This window comes from Balaenoptera borealis, assembly GCF_965194805.1.
Source record: "Balaenoptera borealis genome assembly, chromosome: 10".
NCBI classification, from domain to species: domain Eukaryota; kingdom Metazoa; phylum Chordata; class Mammalia; order Artiodactyla; family Balaenopteridae; genus Balaenoptera; species Balaenoptera borealis.
Window position 1 is genome coordinate 31,551,354 of NC_138874.1, and position 22,324 is coordinate 31,573,677.

The 22,324-nt window shown below is 39.5% G+C and overlaps 5 long non-coding RNA genes across 5 annotated transcripts; all 5 read left to right on the forward strand.

Moving 5' to 3' along the window:
• Positions 1–381: 381 nt before the first annotated feature.
• Positions 382–4,124, forward strand: LOC309636284. Its single transcript, XR_014249374.1, has 2 exons — positions 382–775; positions 3,994–4,124. It is a non-coding gene; the product is annotated as an uncharacterized lncRNA (long non-coding RNA).
• A 693-nt stretch (positions 4,125–4,817) lies between these two features.
• LOC309636286 lies at positions 4,818–8,558 on the forward strand. Its single transcript, XR_014249376.1, has 2 exons — positions 4,818–5,211; positions 8,428–8,558. It is a non-coding gene; the product is annotated as an uncharacterized lncRNA (long non-coding RNA).
• A 693-nt stretch (positions 8,559–9,251) lies between these two features.
• Positions 9,252–12,992, forward strand: LOC309636280. Its single transcript, XR_014249370.1, has 2 exons — positions 9,252–9,645; positions 12,862–12,992. It is a non-coding gene; the product is annotated as an uncharacterized lncRNA (long non-coding RNA).
• Positions 12,993–13,685: 693 nt separating this feature from the next.
• On the forward strand, positions 13,686–17,427 carry LOC309636289. The gene is made up of 2 exons (XR_014249379.1): positions 13,686–14,079; positions 17,297–17,427. It is a non-coding gene; the product is annotated as an uncharacterized lncRNA (long non-coding RNA).
• A 693-nt stretch (positions 17,428–18,120) lies between these two features.
• Positions 18,121–21,860, forward strand: LOC309636290. Its single transcript, XR_014249380.1, has 2 exons — positions 18,121–18,514; positions 21,730–21,860. It is a non-coding gene; the product is annotated as an uncharacterized lncRNA (long non-coding RNA).
• The last annotated feature ends 464 nt before the right edge of the window (positions 21,861–22,324 follow it).

The window sequence follows — 22,324 nt, forward strand, 5'->3', positions numbered from 1 at the left end:
CTGCTGGGTCTATCCCCTGAGAAAAGGAAAATCAAAAATCACAGGCTGGCAATCCTGCACTCCAGCAATATTTACCATAGGCAACACTTGGAAGCAACGAAAATGTCCATCAACAGAGGAATGCACCAAGAAGAAGTGGTCCATGTACACATGGAATATTAGCCATGGAAAACATTGAAGCACTGCTCTTTGAGGCACCATAGATGAGCCTGGAGATAATCACAAAACATGAAGTAGGTCGGAAAGCAAAACACCTATATCCTATATTATCACTTATGGCATTATCTAATAACTGGCACAGATGAACGTATTTCCAAAGAGAAAGACACTCACAGGCTGAGAAAACAAACTATGCTCATCTGAAAGGAAAGGAGGGGGGGAAATTGAGAAATGAAGATTAGTGTTACTATACATATACAAATACATATTTTGTACATGTATCAAAAAGACCGAACATATAGCAAGGGAGGTCGACGGAACACTGTAATATTTTACATGGGAAGAGGATCTGTACATTAATAGACATACATAATGTACAAATGAACCAGATTGTGTACACCTAGGATAAACAATATTCTAAACTTTACCCAGATTAAAAAACTTTTAAAAACCAAGAAGAAGTAATGAGACATAAACTTATGGGGATTTCTCCTGGCAAATTCCATTCTAATTTACAACCTAGGACAATGACTTCCAGAAAGGCTCTGCTGCCCTAGTACCCAGATTGGGGAATGGAGAAATGCTACCTCCTTGTGGCCGTTTCCCACAACAGCAGGTTTGAACCCACTGCGAAAGGTCACTAAATTTTCACCAACTTGCAGTTCTGTAAATGACACCTGCCCTCCAGAAAATTTCTGGGGTCAAAAATCGACCAAAAAATTCAAAAGAGGGCAACCTTCGAAGAAGACAATTTCAAGAGCTACATTGTACTCACGGTTTTTTCTTTTAAGAGAAAAGAGAACGATGTAGGAATATGATGAATTTTAAAAAATTTAATGACAGGCATACCCATATTACAAAAACCTATCAGCTCACAGCAGTCAGAATGGCCATTAGGAAAAATGCTGCAAAAAATAAACGGTGAAGGGAGTGTGGAGAAATGCGTACCCTCGGTTGTAAGGGGGGGCATGTAAAGAGCCACTAATGAAAACACAGTGTAGGTGCTTTGAAAAGGGAAACATTGAGCTACCAGTCAATCAATCACAACCACTGCTTGGCCTATCACCTGAGAAAATGAGAATCAAAAAGTCACAGGCTGGCAAACCTGTACGCCAGCAAGATTTACCATAGCCAGCACTTGGAAGCAATGAAAATGTCCATCAACCGAGGAATGCACCAAGAAGAAGTGGTCCACGTACACAATGGAATATTACTCTAATAATAAATATAAATGAAATTTAAAAACAAACAAAAGCAAGGAGACATCAACATTTGTGGGTTTATCCGGGCACATGGCACTCTAACTTATAACCGAAGAACACCACTGGCCGGTAGGTCTGTTTCCCTAGTACCAGCAAGGGGAACGTAGAAAGGCTGCCGCTCTCTGGCCGTTACCTGCAAAAGCAGGTTTAAAGCCTGAGCTAATGGTCACTTCATATGAACAAGTACTGCAGGGCTGTAAATGAAACCTGCCCTCAAAATGTCTTGAGGGAGATAATGGCCAAAATATTTCAAATGGTGACACATACTTTAAGAAAACACTTTGAAGAAATAAGCTCTAATCACAGCTGGAAAAATAAAAAGGACATGTCTTAAAGATCAATTTCAACGCATTATGAGACACATGCAAATTCAACCACAAAGAGGTATCAGCTCACACCACTCAGAATAACCATCAGCAAAAACTACAAAGAATAAATCCTGAAGGAGCTGGGAAGAAATACATACCCTCCACTTTAAGTGGGACGTAACCTGGAAAGAGCCACTAAGGAGAACAGAATAGAGGTGCCTTTAAAAGGTAAACATTGAGCTACCATATGTTCCAGCAGACCTATTCCTGGACCTATAAACTAAGAAGACAGAATTGGAAGGACACAGGCACGCAAATCTGCATTGCATAGTATTACAGTAGCCAAGATATGGAAGTAACCAAAAAGTCCACCGACAGATGGGTGGACAAAGAAGAACTGCTACCTGTACAGATGGAATATGAGCTAGTGAAAAAAATGAAACGATGCCATTTCCAGCACCACAGATGAGTCTAGAAGTAATCACGCAACTTGGAGTAAGTGAGAAAGCGAAAAACACATATCCTATCGTATCACATATAGGTGTTACCTAAAAAATGATACAAACAAAGATATTTCCACAGAGAAACACTTTCATAGATTCATTAAAAAACTTATGGTTCACCAAATGGACAGGTGTGAGGATTGGATACATTACCATATTGAGGTTAACAGAGAGATACAAACACATGTGAAATATAGAATCACCAAAGACCTACGCAATACCAAGAGAAGACTACTCAACATTGTGTCATAACCTACATGGGAAAAGGATCCGAAGAAGAATAGATATATGTATATGTGTGAAAGAACCACATCTTGCACACCTAGAACAAACAAAACATTGTAATCAAGTTTGCTGTGAGAAAAAATAAAAATTAAGTTAAAAATACCAACAAGAAGTAAGGAGACATAAACTTAAAGGGCTTTTTCCTCGCACATTCCATTCTAATTTACAACCTAGAACACCACTTCCAGTAAGGCTCTGTTGCCCTAGTAACCAGATTTGGTAAAGGAGAAATGCTGCCGCCTTGTGGCCGATTCCCGCAAGAGCAGCTTTTAACCCCCAGCTAATGGTCACTTACCATTCACAAGGACTCAGGGCTGTAAAGGACACCTGCCCTCAAAATTGTGCTGAGGTAGGGAATGGATAAAAAAATTCAAAACAGGCAAAATGTTCACGAAGATAGTATGAAGAGGTAAGTTTTACTCACTCTCTTTTTAAAAAAAGGAAAATGGATAAAAGCTCAGCCTCAGGAAGTATTAGACTCATGCAATCTAATCTACAAAAAGTTTTCAACTCACACCAGTCGACTGACCATTGGCAAAAAGTCTACAAACAATAAATGCTGAAGAGGTTTAAGAGAACTGTGTACCCTCTAGCTGCTGGTGAGATGTAAAAGGGTTAAACGCTAATAATGAGAACAGAAAGAAGCTGCGTTGAAAAGAAAAATTGAGGTACCATTCAATCCAGCAGGCGCACCAAAGGGCCTCTCACCTGAGAAGACCAGAATGAAGAAGACCCGGGCTGCAAAAGCTGCACTGCAGCCTTATTCACAATAGACAAGACAGTGAAGCAACCAAAATGTCCATCAACAGACGAAAGGATAAAGAAGAAGTGGTCCATGTACACAATGAATACTAGCCATGGAAAACAATGAAACACTGCTCTTTGAGGCACCATAGATGATCTTGGAGATAATCACAGAACATGAGGTAAGTCGGAAAGGAAAAGTCCTATAACCTATGATATCACTTATAGGCGTTATCTAATAACTGACACAAATGAACATATTTCCACAGAGAAAGGCAATCACAGACTTATTAAAAAAAAAAAAAACTATGCTTATCTAAAAGGAAAGGTGGGGGGAATGGATACATGAAGATTAGCGTTACCATATGTATACAAATACATATTATATACATATATCAAAAAGACCGACCATATAGCAAGGAAGGATTACGGAACACTCTGTAATAATTTACACGGGAAGAGGATCTCTACATAAATAGGTATATATGATATGTAGATGAACCAGAGTGTGTACACCTTGGACAAGCAACATTCTAACCATTACCCCAATTGAAAAAATTAAAACAACGAACTAGGAGTAATGAGACATAAACTTATGGGGGGTTTTCCTGGCACATTCCATCCAAATTGAAAACCTAGGCAGACAACTTCCAGAACGGCTCTGCTGCCCTAGTACCCAGATTTGGGAATCGAGAAATGCTGCATCCTTGTGGCCGTTTCCCACAACAGCAGCTTTGAACCCACTGCAAAAGGTCACTAATTATTCACCAATTGCAGGTCTGTAAATGACACCGGCCCTCCAAAAAATACTGAGGTCGAAAATCGACCAAAAAATTCTAGAGTGCAACCTTCCAAAAAGAAAATTTGAAGAGGTATATTACACTCACACTTTCTTTCTTTTTTCTTTTAACAGAAAAGTAAAAGGCGTGGAAAAATGATGAATTGTAGGAATTTTTACAGACATGTAAACCCAAATTACAAAAACCTGTCAGCTCACACCAGTCAGAATGGCCATCAACAAAAATGCTGCAAACTAGAAATGCTGACGTGATTGTGGAGAAATGCGTACCCTCGATTCTAAGGGGGACGTGGTAAGAGCCACTAATGAAAGCACAATTGAGGTGCCTTGAAAAGGTAAACGTTGAGCTACCATACCAGTCAATCAATCATACCCACTGCTGGGTCTATCCCCTGAGAAAAGGAAAATCAAAAATCACAGGCTGGCAATCCTGCACTCCAGCAATATTTACCATAGGCAACACTTGGAAGCAACGAAAATGTCCATCAACAGAGGAATGCACCAAGAAGAAGTGGTCCATGTACACATGGAATATTAGCCATGGAAAACATTGAAGCACTGCTCTTTGAGGCACCATAGATGAGCCTGGAGATAATCACAAAACATGAAGTAGGTCGGAAAGCAAAACACCTATATCCTATATTATCACTTATGGCATTATCTAATAACTGGCACAGATGAACGTATTTCCAAAGAGAAAGACACTCACAGGCTGAGAAAACAAACTATGCTCATCTGAAAGGAAAGGAGGGGGGGAAATTGAGAAATGAAGATTAGTGTTACTATACATATACAAATACATATTTTGTACATGTATCAAAAAGACCGAACATATAGCAAGGGAGGTCGACGGAACACTGTAATATTTTACATGGGAAGAGGATCTGTACATTAATAGACATACATAATGTACAAATGAACCAGATTGTGTACACCTAGGATAAACAATATTCTAAACTTTACCCAGATTAAAAAACTTTTAAAAACCAAGAAGAAGTAATGAGACATAAACTTATGGGGATTTCTCCTGGCAAATTCCATTCTAATTTACAACCTAGGACAATGACTTCCAGAAAGGCTCTGCTGCCCTAGTACCCAGATTGGGGAATGGAGAAATGCTACCTCCTTGTGGCCGTTTCCCACAACAGCAGGTTTGAACCCACTGCGAAAGGTCACTAAATTTTCACCAACTTGCAGTTCTGTAAATGACACCTGCCCTCCAGAAAATTTCTGGGGTCCAAAATCGACCAAAAAATTCAAAAGAGGGCAACCTTCGAAGAAGACAATTTCAAGAGCTACATTGTACTCACGGTTTTTTCTTTTAAGAGAAAAGAGAACGATGTAGGAATATGATGAATTTTAAAAAATTTAATGACAGGCATACCCATATTACAAAAACCTATCAGCTCACAGCAGTCAGAATGGCCATTAGGAAAAATGCTGCAAAAAATAAACGGTGAAGGGAGTGTGGAGAAATGCGTACCCTCGGTTGTAAGGGGGGGCATGTAAAGAGCCACTAATGAAAACACAGTGTAGGTGCTTTGAAAAGGGAAACATTGAGCTACCAGTCAATCAATCACAACCACTGCTTGGCCTATCACCTGAGAAAATGAGAATCAAAAAGTCACAGGCTGGCAAACCTGTACGCCAGCAAGATTTACCATAGCCAGCACTTGGAAGCAATGAAAATGTCCATCAACCGAGGAATGCACCAAGAAGAAGTGGTCCACGTACACAATGGAATATTACTCTAATAATAAATATAAATGAAATTTAAAAACAAACAAAAGCAAGGAGACATCAACATTTGTGGGTTTATCCGGGCACATGGCACTCTAACTTATAACCGAAGAACACCACTGGCCGGTAGGTCTGTTTCCCTAGTACCAGCAAGGGGAACGTAGAAAGGCTGCCGCTCTCTGGCCGTTACCTGCAAAAGCAGGTTTAAAGCCTGAGCTAATGGTCACTTCATATGAACAAGTACTGCAGGGCTGTAAATGAAACCTGCCCTCAAAATGTCTTGAGGGAGATAATGGCCAAAATATTTCAAATGGTGACACATACTTTAAGAAAACACTTTGAAGAAATAAGCTCTAATCACAGCTGGAAAAATAAAAAGGACATGTCTTAAAGATCAATTTCAACGCATTATGAGACACATGCAAATTCAACCACAAAGAGGTATCAGCTCACACCACTCAGAATAACCATCAGCAAAAACTACAAAGAATAAATCCTGAAGGAGCTGGGAAGAAATACATACCCTCCACTTTAAGTGGGACGTAACCTGGAAAGAGCCACTAAGGAGAACAGAATAGAGGTGCCTTTAAAAGGTAAACATTGAGCTACCATATGTTCCAGCAGACCTATTCCTGGACCTATAAACTAAGAAGACAGAATTGGAAGGACACAGGCACGCAAATCTGCATTGCATAGTATTACAGTAGCCAAGATATGGAAGTAACCAAAAAGTCCACCGACAGATGGGTGGACAAAGAAGAACTGCTACCTGTACAGATGGAATATGAGCTAGTGAAAAAAATGAAACGATGCCATTTCCAGCACCATAGATGAGTCTAGAAGTAATCACGCAACTTGGAGTAAGTGAGAAAGCGAAAAACACATATCCTATCGTATCACATATAGGTGTTACCTAAAAAATGATACAAACAAAGATATTTCCACAGAGAAACACTTTCATAGATTCATTAAAAAACTTATGGTTCACCAAATGGACAGGTGTGAGGATTGGATACATTACCATATTGAGGTTAACAGAGAGATACAAACACATGTGAAATATAGAATCACCAAAGACCTACGCAATACCAAGAGAAGACTACTCAACATTGTGTCATAACCTACATGGGAAAAGGATCCGAAGAAGAATAGATATATGTATATGTGTGAAAGAACCACATCTTGCACACCTAGAACAAACAAAACATTGTAATCAAGTTTGCTGTGAGAAAAAATAAAAATTAAGTTAAAAATACCAACAAGAAGTAAGGAGACATAAACTTAAAGGGCTTTTTCCTCGCACATTCCATTCTAATTTACAACCTAGAACACCACTTCCAGTAAGGCTCTGTTGCCCTAGTAACCAGATTTGGTAAAGGAGAAATGCTGCCGCCTTGTGGCCGATTCCCGCAAGAGCAGCTTTTAACCCCCAGCTAATGGTCACTTACCATTCACAAGGACTCAGGGCTGTAAAGGACACCTGCCCTCAAAATTGTGCTGAGGTAGGGAATGGATAAAAAAATTCAAAACAGGCAAAATGTTCACGAAGATAGTATGAAGAGGTAAGTTTTACTCACTCTCTTTTTAAAAAAAGGAAAATGGATAAAAGCTCAGCCTCAGGAAGTATTAGACTCATGCAATCTAATCTACAAAAAGTTTTCAACTCACACCAGTCGACTGACCATTGGCAAAAAGTCTACAAACAATAAATGCTGAAGAGGTTTAAGAGAACTGTGTACCCTCTAGCTGCTGGTGAGATGTAAAAGGGTTAAACGCTAATAATGAGAACAGAAAGAAGCTGCGTTGAAAAGAAAAATTGAGGTACCATTCAATCCAGCAGGCGCACCAAAGGGCCTCTCACCTGAGAAGACCAGAATGAAGAAGACCCGGGCTGCAAAAGCTGCACTGCAGCCTTATTCACAATAGACAAGACAGTGAAGCAACCAAAATGTCCATCAACAGACGAAAGGATAAAGAAGAAGTGGTCCATGTACACAATGAATACTAGCCATGGAAAACAATGAAACACTGCTCTTTGAGGCACCATAGATGATCTTGGAGATAATCACAGAACATGAGGTAAGTCGGAAAGGAAAAGTCCTATAACCTATGATATCACTTATAGGCGTTATCTAATAACTGACACAAATGAACATATTTCCACAGAGAAAGGCAATCACAGACTTATTAAAAAAAAAAAACTATGCTTATCTAAAAGGAAAGGTGGGGGGAATGGATACATGAAGATTAGCGTTACCATATGTATACAAATACATATTATATACATATATCAAAAAGACCGACCATATAGCAAGGAAGGATTACGGAACACTCTGTAATAATTTACACGGGAAGAGGATCTCTACATAAATAGGTATATATGATATGTAGATGAACCAGAGTGTGTACACCTTGGACAAGCAACATTCTAACCATTACCCCAATTGAAAAAATTAAAACAACGAACTAGGAGTAATGAGACATAAACTTATGGGGGGTTTTCCTGGCACATTCCATCCAAATTGAAAACCTAGGCAGACAACTTCCAGAACGGCTCTGCTGCCCTAGTACCCAGATTTGGGAATCGAGAAATGCTGCATCCTTGTGGCCGTTTCCCACAACAGCAGCTTTGAACCCACTGCAAAAGGTCACTAATTATTCACCAATTGCAGGTCTGTAAATGACACCGGCCCTCCAAAAAATACTGAGGTCGAAAATCGACCAAAAAATTCTAGAGTGCAACCTTCCAAAAAGAAAATTTGAAGAGGTATATTACACTCACACTTTCTTTCTTTTTTCTTTTAACAGAAAAGTAAAAGGCGTGGAAAAATGATGAATTGTAGGAATTTTTACAGACATGTAAACCCAAATTACAAAAACCTGTCAGCTCACACCAGTCAGAATGGCCATCAACAAAAATGCTGCAAACTAGAAATGCTGACGTGATTGTGGAGAAATGCGTACCCTCGATTCTAAGGGGGACGTGGTAAGAGCCACTAATGAAAGCACAATTGAGGTGCCTTGAAAAGGTAAACGTTGAGCTACCATACCAGTCAATCAATCATACCCACTGCTGGGTCTATCCCCTGAGAAAAGGAAAATCAAAAATCACAGGCTGGCAATCCTGCACTCCAGCAATATTTACCATAGGCAACACTTGGAAGCAACGAAAATGTCCATCAACAGAGGAATGCACCAAGAAGAAGTGGTCCATGTACACATGGAATATTAGCCATGGAAAACATTGAAGCACTGCTCTTTGAGGCACCATAGATGAGCCTGGAGATAATCACAAAACATGAAGTAGGTCGGAAAGCAAAACACCTATATCCTATATTATCACTTATGGCATTATCTAATAACTGGCACAGATGAACGTATTTCCAAAGAGAAAGACACTCACAGGCTGAGAAAACAAACTATGCTCATCTGAAAGGAAAGGAGGGGGGGAAATTGAGAAATGAAGATTAGTGTTACTATACATATACAAATACATATTTTGTACATGTATCAAAAAGACCGAACATATAGCAAGGGAGGTCGACGGAACACTGTAATATTTTACATGGGAAGAGGATCTGTACATTAATAGGCATACATAATGTACAAATGAACCAGATTGTGTACACCTAGGATAAACAATATTCTAAACTTTACCCAGATTAAAAAACTTTTAAAAACCAAGAAGAAGTAATGAGACATAAACTTATGGGGATTTCTCCTGGCAAATTCCATTCTAATTTACAACCTAGGACAATGACTTCCAGAAAGGCTCTGCTGCCCTAGTACCCAGATTGGGGAATGGAGAAATGCTACCTCCTTGTGGCCGTTTCCCACAACAGCAGGTTTGAACCCACTGCGAAAGGTCACTAAATTTTCACCAACTTGCAGTTCTGTAAATGACACCTGCCCTCCAGAAAATTTCTGGGGTCCAAAATCGACCAAAAAATTCAAAAGAGGGCAACCTTCGAAGAAGACAATTTCAAGAGCTACATTGTACTCACGGTTTTTTCTTTTAAGAGAAAAGAGAACGATGTAGGAATATGATGAATTTTAAAAAATTTAATGACAGGCATACCCATATTACAAAAACCTATCAGCTCACAGCAGTCAGAATGGCCATTAGGAAAAATGCTGCAAAAAATAAACGGTGAAGGGAGTGTGGAGAAATGCGTACCCTCGGTTGTAAGGGGGGGCATGTAAAGAGCCACTAATGAAAACACAGTGTAGGTGCTTTGAAAAGGGAAACACTGAGCTACCAGTCAATCAATCACAACCACTGCTTGGCCTATCACCTGAGAAAATGAGAATCAAAAAGTCACAGGCTGGCAAACCTGTACGCCAGCAAGATTTACCATAGCCAGCACTTGGAAGCAATGAAAATGTCCATCAACCGAGGAATGCACCAAGAAGAAGTGGTCCACGTACACAATGGAATATTACTCTAATAATAAATATAAATGAAATTTAAAAACAAACAAAAGCAAGGAGACATCAACATTTGTGGGTTTATCCGGGCACATGGCACTCTAACTTATAACCGAAGAACACCACTGGCCGGTAGGTCTGTTTCCCTAGTACCAGCAAGGGGAACGTAGAAAGGCTGCCGCTCTCTGGCCGTTACCTGCAAAAGCAGGTTTAAAGCCTGAGCTAATGGTCACTTCATATGAACAAGTACTGCAGGGCTGTAAATGAAACCTGCCCTCAAAATGTCTTGAGGGAGATAATGGCCAAAATATTTCAAATGGTGACACATACTTTAAGAAAACACTTTGAAGAAATAAGCTCTAATCACAGCTGGAAAAATAAAAAGGACATGTCTTAAAGATCAATTTCAACGCATTATGAGACACATGCAAATTCAACCACAAAGAGGTATCAGCTCACACCACTCAGAATAACCATCAGCAAAAACTACAAAGAATAAATCCTGAAGGAGCTGGGAAGAAATACATACCCTCCACTTTAAGTGGGACGTAACCTGGAAAGAGCCACTAAGGAGAACAGAATAGAGGTGCCTTTAAAAGGTAAACATTGAGCTACCATATGTTCCAGCAGACCTATTCCTGGACCTATAAACTAAGAAGACAGAATTGGAAGGACACAGGCACGCAAATCTGCATTGCATAGTATTACAGTAGCCAAGATATGGAAGTAACCAAAAAGTCCACCGACAGATGGGTGGACAAAGAAGAACTGCTACCTGTACAGATGGAATATGAGCTAGTGAAAAAAATGAAACGATGCCATTTCCAGCACCATAGATGAGTCTAGAAGTAATCACGCAACTTGGAGTAAGTGAGAAAGCGAAAAACACATATCCTATCGTATCACATATAGGTGTTACCTAAAAAATGATACAAACAAAGATATTTCCACAGAGAAACACTTTCATAGATTCATTAAAAAACTTATGGTTCACCAAATGGACAGGTGTGAGGATTGGATACATTACCATATTGAGGTTAACAGAGAGATACAAACACATGTGAAATATAGAATCACCAAAGACCTACGCAATACCAAGAGAAGACTACTCAACATTGTGTCATAACCTACATGGGAAAAGGATCCGAAGAAGAATAGATATATGTATATGTGTGAAAGAACCACATCTTGCACACCTAGAACAAACAAAACATTGTAATCAAGTTTGCTGTGAGAAAAAATAAAAATTAAGTTAAAAATACCAACAAGAAGTAAGGAGACATAAACTTAAAGGGCTTTTTCCTCGCACATTCCATTCTAATTTACAACCTAGAACACCACTTCCAGTAAGGCTCTGTTGCCCTAGTAACCAGATTTGGTAAAGGAGAAATGCTGCCGCCTTGTGGCCGATTCCCGCAAGAGCAGCTTTTAACCCCCAGCTAATGGTCACTTACCATTCACAAGGACTCAGGGCTGTAAAGGACACCTGCCCTCAAAATTGTGCTGAGGTAGGGAATGGATAAAAAAATTCAAAACAGGCAAAATGTTCACGAAGATAGTATGAAGAGGTAAGTTTTACTCACTCTCTTTTTAAAAAAAGGAAAATGGATAAAAGCTCAGCCTCAGGAAGTATTAGACTCATGCAATCTAATCTACAAAAAGTTTTCAACTCACACCAGTCGACTGACCATTGGCAAAAAGTCTACAAACAATAAATGCTGAAGAGGTTTAAGAGAACTGTGTACCCTCTAGCTGCTGGTGAGATGTAAAAGGGTTAAACGCTAATAATGAGAACAGAAAGAAGCTGCGTTGAAAAGAAAAATTGAGGTACCATTCAATCCAGCAGGCGCACCAAAGGGCCTCTCACCTGAGAAGACCAGAATGAAGAAGACCCGGGCTGCAAAAGCTGCACTGCAGCCTTATTCACAATAGACAAGACAGTGAAGCAACCAAAATGTCCATCAACAGACGAAAGGATAAAGAAGAAGTGGTCCATGTACACAATGAATACTAGCCATGGAAAACAATGAAACACTGCTCTTTGAGGCACCATAGATGATCTTGGAGATAATCACAGACCATGAGGTAAGTCGGAAAGGAAAAGTCCTATAACCTATGATATCACTTATAGGCGTTATCTAATAACTGACACAAATGAACATATTTCCACAGAGAAAGGCAATCACAGACTTATTAAAAAAAAAAAACTATGCTTATCTAAAAGGAAAGGTGGGGGGAATGGATACATGAAGATTAGCGTTACCATATGTATACAAATACATATTATATACATATATCAAAAAGACCGACCATATAGCAAGGAAGGATTACGGAACACTCTGTAATAATTTACACGGGAAGAGGATCTCTACATAAATAGGTATATATGATATGTAGATGAACCAGAGTGTGTACACCTTGGACAAGCAACATTCTAACCATTACCCCAATTGAAAAAATTAAAACAACGAACTAGGAGTAATGAGACATAAACTTATGGGGGGTTTTCCTGGCACATTCCATCCAAATTGAAAACCTAGGCAGACAACTTCCAGAACGGCTCTGCTGCCCTAGTACCCAGATTTGGGAATCGAGAAATGCTGCATCCTTGTGGCCGTTTCCCACAACAGCAGCTTTGAACCCACTGCAAAAGGTCACTAATTATTCACCAATTGCAGGTCTGTAAATGACACCGGCCCTCCAAAAAATACTGAGGTCGAAAATCGACCAAAAAATTCTAGAGTGCAACCTTCCAAAAAGAAAATTTGAAGAGGTATATTACACTCACACTTTCTTTCTTTTTTCTTTTAACAGAAAAGTAAAAGGCGTGGAAAAATGATGAATTGTAGGAATTTTTACAGACATGTAAACCCAAATTACAAAAACCTGTCAGCTCACACCAGTCAGAATGGCCATCAACAAAAATGCTGCAAACTAGAAATGCTGACGTGATTGTGGAGAAATGCGTACCCTCGATTCTAAGGGGGACGTGGTAAGAGCCACTAATGAAAGCACAATTGAGGTGCCTTGAAAAGGTAAACGTTGAGCTACCATACCAGTCAATCAATCATACCCACTGCTGGGTCTATCCCCTGAGAAAAGGAAAATCAAAAATCACAGGCTGGCAATCCTGCACTCCAGCAATATTTACCATAGGCAACACTTGGAAGCAACGAAAATGTCCATCAACAGAGGAATGCACCAAGAAGAAGTGGTCCATGTACACATGGAATATTAGCCATGGAAAACATTGAAGCACTGCTCTTTGAGGCACCATAGATGAGCCTGGAGATAATCACAAAACATGAAGTAGGTCGGAAAGCAAAACACCTATATCCTATATTATCACTTATGGCATTATCTAATAACTGGCACAGATGAACGTATTTCCAAAGAGAAAGACACTCACAGGCTGAGAAAACAAACTATGCTCATCTGAAAGGAAAGGAGGGGGGGAAATTGAGAAATGAAGATTAGTGTTACTATACATATACAAATACATATTTTGTACATGTATCAAAAAGACCGAACATATAGCAAGGGAGGTCGACGGAACACTGTAATATTTTACATGGGAAGAGGATCTGTACATTAATAGACATACATAATGTACAAATGAACCAGATTGTGTACACCTAGGATAAACAATATTCTAAACTTTACCCAGATTAAAAAACTTTTAAAAACCAAGAAGAAGTAATGAGACATAAACTTATGGGGATTTCTCCTGGCAAATTCCATTCTAATTTACAACCTAGGACAATGACTTCCAGAAAGGCTCTGCTGCCCTAGTACCCAGATTGGGGAATGGAGAAATGCTACCTCCTTGTGGCCGTTTCCCACAACAGCAGGTTTGAACCCACTGCGAAAGGTCACTAAATTTTCACCAACTTGCAGTTCTGTAAATGACACCTGCCCTCCAGAAAATTTCTGGGGTCAAAAATCGACCAAAAAATTCAAAAGAGGGCAACCTTCGAAGAAGACAATTTCAAGAGCTACATTGTACTCACGGTTTTTTCTTTTAAGAGAAAAGAGAACGATGTAGGAATATGATGAATTTTAAAAAATTTAATGACAGGCATACCCATATTACAAAAACCTATCAGCTCACAGCAGTCAGAATGGCCATTAGGAAAAATGCTGCAAAAAATAAACGGTGAAGGGAGTGTGGAGAAATGCGTACCCTCGGTTGTAAGGGGGGGCATGTAAAGAGCCACTAATGAAAACACAGTGTAGGTGCTTTGAAAAGGGAAACATTGAGCTACCAGTCAATCAATCACAACCACTGCTTGGCCTATCACCTGAGAAAATGAGAATCAAAAAGTCACAGGCTGGCAAACCTGTACGCCAGCAAGATTTACCATAGCCAGCACTTGGAAGCAATGAAAATGTCCATCAACCGAGGAATGCACCAAGAAGAAGTGGTCCACGTACACAATGGAATATTACTCTAATAATAAATATAAATGAAATTTAAAAACAAACAAAAGCAAGGAGACATCAACATTTGTGGGTTTATCCGGGCACATGGCACTCTAACTTATAACCGAAGAACACCACTGGCCGGTAGGTCTGTTTCCCTAGTACCAGCAAGGGGAACGTAGAAAGGCTGCCGCTCTCTGGCCGTTACCTGCAAAAGCAGGTTTAAAGCCTGAGCTAATGGTCACTTCATATGAACAAGTACTGCAGGGCTGTAAATGAAACCTGCCCTCAAAATGTCTTGAGGGAGATAATGGCCAAAATATTTCAAATGGTGACACATACTTTAAGAAAACACTTTGAAGAAATAAGCTCTAATCACAGCTGGAAAAATAAAAAGGACATGTCTTAAAGATCAATTTCAACGCATTATGAGACACATGCAAATTCAACCACAAAGAGGTATCAGCTCACACCACTCAGAATAACCATCAGCAAAAACTACAAAGAATAAATCCTGAAGGAGCTGGGAAGAAATACATACCCTCCACTTTAAGTGGGACGTAACCTGGAAAGAGCCACTAAGGAGAACAGAATAGAGGTGCCTTTAAAAGGTAAACATTGAGCTACCATATGTTCCAGCAGACCTATTCCTGGACCTATAAACTAAGAAGACAGAATTGGAAGGACACAGGCACGCAAATCTGCATTGCATAGTATTACAGTAGCCAAGATATGGAAGTAACCAAAAAGTCCACCGACAGATGGGTGGACAAAGAAGAACTGCTACCTGTACAGATGGAATATGAGCTAGTGAAAAAAATGAAACGATGCCATTTCCAGCACCACAGATGAGTCTAGAAGTAATCACGCAACTTGGAGTAAGTGAGAAAGCGAAAAACACATATCCTATCGTATCACATATAGGTGTTACCTAAAAAATGATACAAACAAAGATATTTCCACAGAGAAACACTTTCATAGATTCATTAAAAAACTTATGGTTCACCAAATGGACAGGTGTGAGGATTGGATACATTACCATATTGAGGTTAACAGAGAGATACAAACACATGTGAAATATAGAATCACCAAAGACCTACGCAATACCAAGAGAAGACTACTCAACATTGTGTCATAACCTACATGGGAAAAGGATCCGAAGAAGAATAGATATATGTATATGTGTGAAAGAACCACATCTTGCACACCTAGAACAAACAAAACATTGTAATCAAGTTTGCTGTGAGAAAAAATAAAAATTAAGTTAAAAATACCAACAAGAAGTAAGGAGACATAAACTTAAAGGGCTTTTTCCTCGCACATTCCATTCTAATTTACAACCTAGAACACCACTTCCAGTAAGGCTCTGTTGCCCTAGTAACCAGATTTGGTAAAGGAGAAATGCTGCCGCCTTGTGGCCGATTCCCGCAAGAGCAGCTTTTAACCCCCAGCTAATGGTCACTTACCATTCACAAGGACTCAGGGCTGTAAAGGACACCTGCCCTCAAAATTGTGCTGAGGTAGGGAATGGATAAAAAAATTCAAAACAGGCAAAATGTTCACGAAGATAGTATGAAGAGGTAAGTTTTACTCACTCTCTTTTTAAAAAAAGGAAAATGGATAAAAGCTCAGCCTCAGGAAGTATTAGACTCATGCAATCTAATCTACAAAAAGTTTTCAACTCACACCAGTCGACTGACCATTGGCAAAAAGTCTACAAACAATAAATGCTGAAGAGGTTTAAGAGAACTGTGTACCCTCTAGCTGCTGGTGAGATGTAAAAGGGTTAAACGCTAATAATGAGAACAGAAAGAAGCTGCGTTGAAAAGAAAAATTGAGGTACCATTCAATCCAGCAGGCGCACCAAAGGGCCTCTCACCTGAGAAGACCAGAATGAAGAAGACCCGGGCTGCAAAAGCTGCACTGCAGCCTTATTCACAATAGACAAGACAGTGAAGCAACCAAAATGTCCATCAACAGACGAAAGGATAAAGAAGAAGTGGTCCATGTACACAATGAATACTAGCCATGGAAAACAATGAAACACTGCTCTTTGAGGCACCATAGATGATCTTGGAGATAATCACAGAACATGAGGTAAGTCGGAAAGGAAAAGTCCTATAACCTATGATATCACTTATAGGCGTTATCTAATAACTGACACAAATGAACATATTTCCACAGAGAAAGGCAATCACAGACTTATTAAAAAAAAAAAAACTATGCTTATCTAAAAGGAAAGGTGGGGGGAATGGATACATGAAGATTAGCGTTACCATATGTATACAAATACATATTATATACATATATCAAAAAGACCGACCATATAGCAAGGAAGGATTACGGAACACTCTGTAATAATTTACACGGGAAGAGGATCTCTACATAAATAGGTATATATGATATGTAGATGAACCAGAGTGTGTACACCTTGGACAAGCAACATTCTAACCATTACCCCAATTGAAAAAATTAAAACAACGAACTAGGAGTAATGAGACATAAACTTATGGGGGGTTTTCCTGGCACATTCCATCCAAATTGAAAACCTAGGCAGACAACTTCCAGAACGGCTCTGCTGCCCTAGTACCCAGATTTGGGAATCGAGAAATGCTGCATCCTTGTGGCCGTTTCCCACAACAGCAGCTTTGAACCCACTGCAAAAGGTCACTAATTATTCACCAATTGCAGGTCTGTAAATGACACCGGCCCTCCAAAAAATACTGAGGTCGAAAATCGACCAAAAAATTCTAGAGTGCAACCTTCCAAAAAGAAAATTTGAAGAGGTATATTACACTCACACTTTCTTTCTTTTTTCTTTTAACAGAAAAGTAAAAGGCGTGGAAAAATGATGAATTGTAGGAATTTTTACAGACATGTAAACCCAAATTACAAAAACCTGTCAGCTCACACCAGTCAGAATGGCCATCAACAAAAATGCTGCAAACTAGAAATGCTGACGTGATTGTGGAGAAATGCGTACCCTCGATTCTAAGGGGGACGTGGTAAGAGCCACTAATGAAAGCACAATTGAGGTGCCTTGAAAAGGTAAACGTTGAGCTACCATACCAGTCAATCAATCATACCCACTGCTGGGTCTATCCCCTGAGAAAAGGAAAATCAAAAATCACAGGCTGGCAATCCTGCACTCCAGCAATATTTACCATAGGCAACACTTGGAAGCAACGAAAATGTCCATCAACAGAGGAATGCACCAAGAAGAAGTGGTCCATGTACACATGGAATATTAGCCATGGAAAACATTGAAGCACTGCTCTTTGAGGCACCATAGATGAGCCTGGAGATAATCACAAAACATGAAGTAGGTCGGAAAGCAAAACACCTATATCCTATATTATCACTTATGGCATTATCTAATAACTGGCACAGATGAACGTATTTCCAAAGAGAAAGACACTCACAGGCTGAGAAAACAAACTATGCTCATCTGAAAGGAAAGGAGGGGGGGAAATTGAGAAATGAAGATTAGTGTTACTATACATATACAAATACATATTTTGTACATGTATCAAAAAGACCGAACATATAGCAAGGGAGGTCGACGGAACACTGTAATATTTTACATGGGAAGAGGATCTGTACATTAATAGACATACATAATGTACAAATGAACCAGATTGTGTACACCTAGGATAAACAATATTCTAAACTTTACCCAGATTAAAAAACTTTTAAAAACCAAGAAGAAGTAATGAGACATAAACTTATGGGGATTTCTCCTGGCAAATTCCATTCTAATTTACAACCTAGGACAATGACTTCCAGAAAGGCTCTGCTGCCCTAGTACCCAGATTGGGGAATGGAGAAATGCTACCTCCTTGTGGCCGTTTCCCACAACAGCAGGTTTGAACCCACTGCGAAAGGTCACTAAATTTTCACCAACTTGCAGTTCTGTAAATGACACCTGCCCTCCAGAAAATTTCTGGGGTCCAAAATCGACCAAAAAATTCAAAAGAGGGCAACCTTCGAAGAAGACAATTTCAAGAGCTACATTGTACTCACGGTTTTTTCTTTTAAGAGAAAAGAGAACGATGTAGGAATATGATGAATTTTAAAAAATTTAATGACAGGCATACCCATATTACAAAAACCTATCAGCTCACAGCAGTCAGAATGGCCATTAGGAAAAATGCTGCAAAAAATAAACGGTGAAGGGAGTGTGGAGAAATGCGTACCCTCGGTTGTAAGGGGGGGCATGTAAAGAGCCACTAATGAAAACACAGTGTAGGTGCTTTGAAAAGGGAAACATTGAGCTACCAGTCAATCAATCACAACCACTGCTTGGCCTATCACCTGAGAAAATGAGAATCAAAAAGTCACAGGCTGGCAAACCTGTACGCCAGCAAGATTTACCATAGCCAGCACTTGGAAGCAATGAAAATGTCCATCAACCGAGGAATGCACCAAGAAGAAGTGGTCCACGTACACAATGGAATATTACTCTAATAATAAATATAAATGAAATTTAAAAACAAACAAAAGCAAGGAGACATCAACATTTGTGGGTTTATCCGGGCACATGGCACTCTAACTTATAACCGAAGAACACCACTGGCCGGTAGGTCTGTTTCCCTAGTACCAGCAAGGGGAACGTAGAAAGGCTGCCGCTCTCTGGCCGTTACCTGCAAAAGCAGGTTTAAAGCCTGAGCTAATGGTCACTTCATATGAACAAGTACTGCAGGGCTGTAAATGAAACCTGCCCTCAAAATGTCTTGAGGGAGATAATGGCCAAAATATTTCAAATGGTGACACATACTTTAAGAAAACACTTTGAAGAAATAAGCTCTAATCACAGCTGGAAAAATAAAAAGGACATGTCTTAAAGATCAATTTCAACGCATTATGAGACACATGCAAATTCAACCACAAAGAGGTATCAGCTCACACCACTCAGAATAACCATCAGCAAAAACTACAAAGAATAAATCCTGAAGGAGCTGGGAAGAAATACATACCCTCCACTTTAAGTGGGACGTAACCTGGAAAGAGCCACTAAGGAGAACAGAATAGAGGTGCCTTTAAAAGGTAAACATTGAGCTACCATATGTTCCAGCAGACCTATTCCTGGACCTATAAACTAAGAAGACAGAATTGGAAGGACACAGGCACGCAAATCTGCATTGCATAGTATTACAGTAGCCAAGATATGGAAGTAACCAAAAAGTCCACCGACAGATGGGTGGACAAAGAAGAACTGCTACCTGTACAGATGGAATATGAGCTAGTGAAAAAAATGAAACGATGCCATTTCCAGCACCATAGATGAGTCTAGAAGTAATCACGCAACTTGGAGTAAGTGAGAAAGCGAAAAACACATATCCTATCGTATCACATATAGGTGTTACCTAAAAAATGATACAAACAAAGATATTTCCACAGAGAAACACTTTCATAGATTCATTAAAAAACTTATGGTTCACCAAATGGACAGGTGTGAGGATTGGATACATTACCATATTGAGGTTAACAGAGAGATACAAACACATGTGAAATATAGAATCACCAAAGACCTACGCAATACCAAGAGAAGACTACTCAACATTGTGTCATAACCTACATGGGAAAAGGATCCGAAGAAGAATAGATATATGTATATGTGTGAAAGAACCACATCTTGCACACCTAGAACAAACAAAACATTGTAATCAAGTTTGCTGTGAGAAAAAATAAAAATTAAGTTAAAAATACCAACAAGAAGTAAGGAGACATAAACTTAAAGGGCTTTTTCCTCGCACATTCCATTCTAATTTACAACCTAGAACACCACTTCCAGTAAGGCTCTGTTGCCCTAGTAACCAGATTTGGTAAAGGAGAAATGCTGCCGCCTTGTGGCCGATTCCCGCAAGAGCAGCTTTTAACCCCCAGCTAATGGTCACTTACCATTCACAAGGACTCAGGGCTGTAAAGGACACCTGCCCTCAAAATTGTGCTGAGGTAGGGAATGGATAAAAAAATTCAAAACAGGCAAAATGTTCACGAAGATAGTATGAAGAGGTAAGTTTTACTCACTCTCTTTTTAAAAAAAGGAAAATGGATAAAAGCTCAGCCTCAGGAAGTATTAGACTCATGCAATCTAATCTACAAAAAGTTTTCAACTCACACCAGTCGACTGACCATTGGCAAAAAGTCTACAAACAATAAATGCTGAAGAGGTTTAAGAGAACTGTGTACCCTCTAGCTGCTGGTGAGATGTAAAAGGGTTAAACGCTAATAATGAGAACAGAAAGAAGCTGCGTTGAAAAGAAAAATTGAGGTACCATTCAATCCAGCAGGCGCACCAAAGGGCCTCTCACCTGAGAAGACCAGAATGAAGAAGACCCGGGCTGCAAAAGCTGCACTGCAGCCTTATTCACAATAGACAAGACAGTGAAGCAACCAAAATGTCCATCAACAGACGAAAGGATAAAGAAGAAGTGGTCCATGTACACAATGAATACTAGCCATGGAAAACAATGAAACACTGCTCTTTGAGGCACCATAGATGATCTTGGAGATAATCACAGAACATGAGGTAAGTCGGAAAGGAAAAGTCCTATAACCTATGATATCACTTATAGGCGTTATCTAATAACTGACACAAATGAACATATTTCCACAGAGAAAGGCAATCACAGACTTATTAAAAAAAAAAACTATGCTTATCTAAAAGGAAAGGTGGGGGGAATGGATACATGAAGATTAGCGTTACCATATGTATACAAATACATATTATATACATATATCAAAAAGACCGACCATATAGCAAGGAAGGATTACGGAACACTCTGTAATAATTTACACGGGAAGAGGATCTCTACATAAATAGGTATATATGATATGTAGATGAACCAGAGTGTGTACACCTTGGACAAGCAACATTCTAACCATTACCCCAATTGAAAAAATTAAAACAACGAACTAGGAGTAATGAGACATAAACTTATGGGGGGTTTTCCTGGCACATTCCATCCAAATTGAAAACCTAGGCAGACAACTTCCAGAACGGCTCTGCTGCCCTAGTACCCAGATTTGGGAATCGAGAAATGCTGCATCCTTGTGGCCGTTTCCCACAACAGCAGCTTTGAACCCACTGCAAAAGGTCACTAATTATTCACCAATTGCAGGTCTGTAAATGACACCGGCCCTCCAAAAAATACTGAGGTCGAAAATCGACCAAAAAATTCTAGAGTGCAACCTTCCAAAAAGAAAATTTGAAGAGGTATATTACACTCACACTTTCTTTCTTTTTTCTTTTAACAGAAAAGTAAAAGGCATGGAAAAATGATGAATTGTAGGAATTTTTACAGACATGTAAACCCAAATTACAAAAACCTGTCAGCTCACACCAGTCAGAATGGCCATCAACAAAAATGCTGCAAACTAGAAATGCTGACGTGATTGTGGAGAAATGCGTACCCTCGATTCTAAGGGGGACGTGGTAAGAGCCACTAATGAAAGCACAATTGAGGTGCCTTGAAAAGGTAAACGTTGAGCTACCATACCAGTCAATCAATCATACCCACTGCTGGGTCTATCCCCTGAGAAAAGGAAAATCAAAAATCACAGGCTGGCAATCCTGCACTCCAGCAATATTTACCATAGGCAACACTTGGAAGCAACGAAAATGTCCATCAACAGAGGAATGCACCAAGAAGAAGTGGTCCATGTACACAT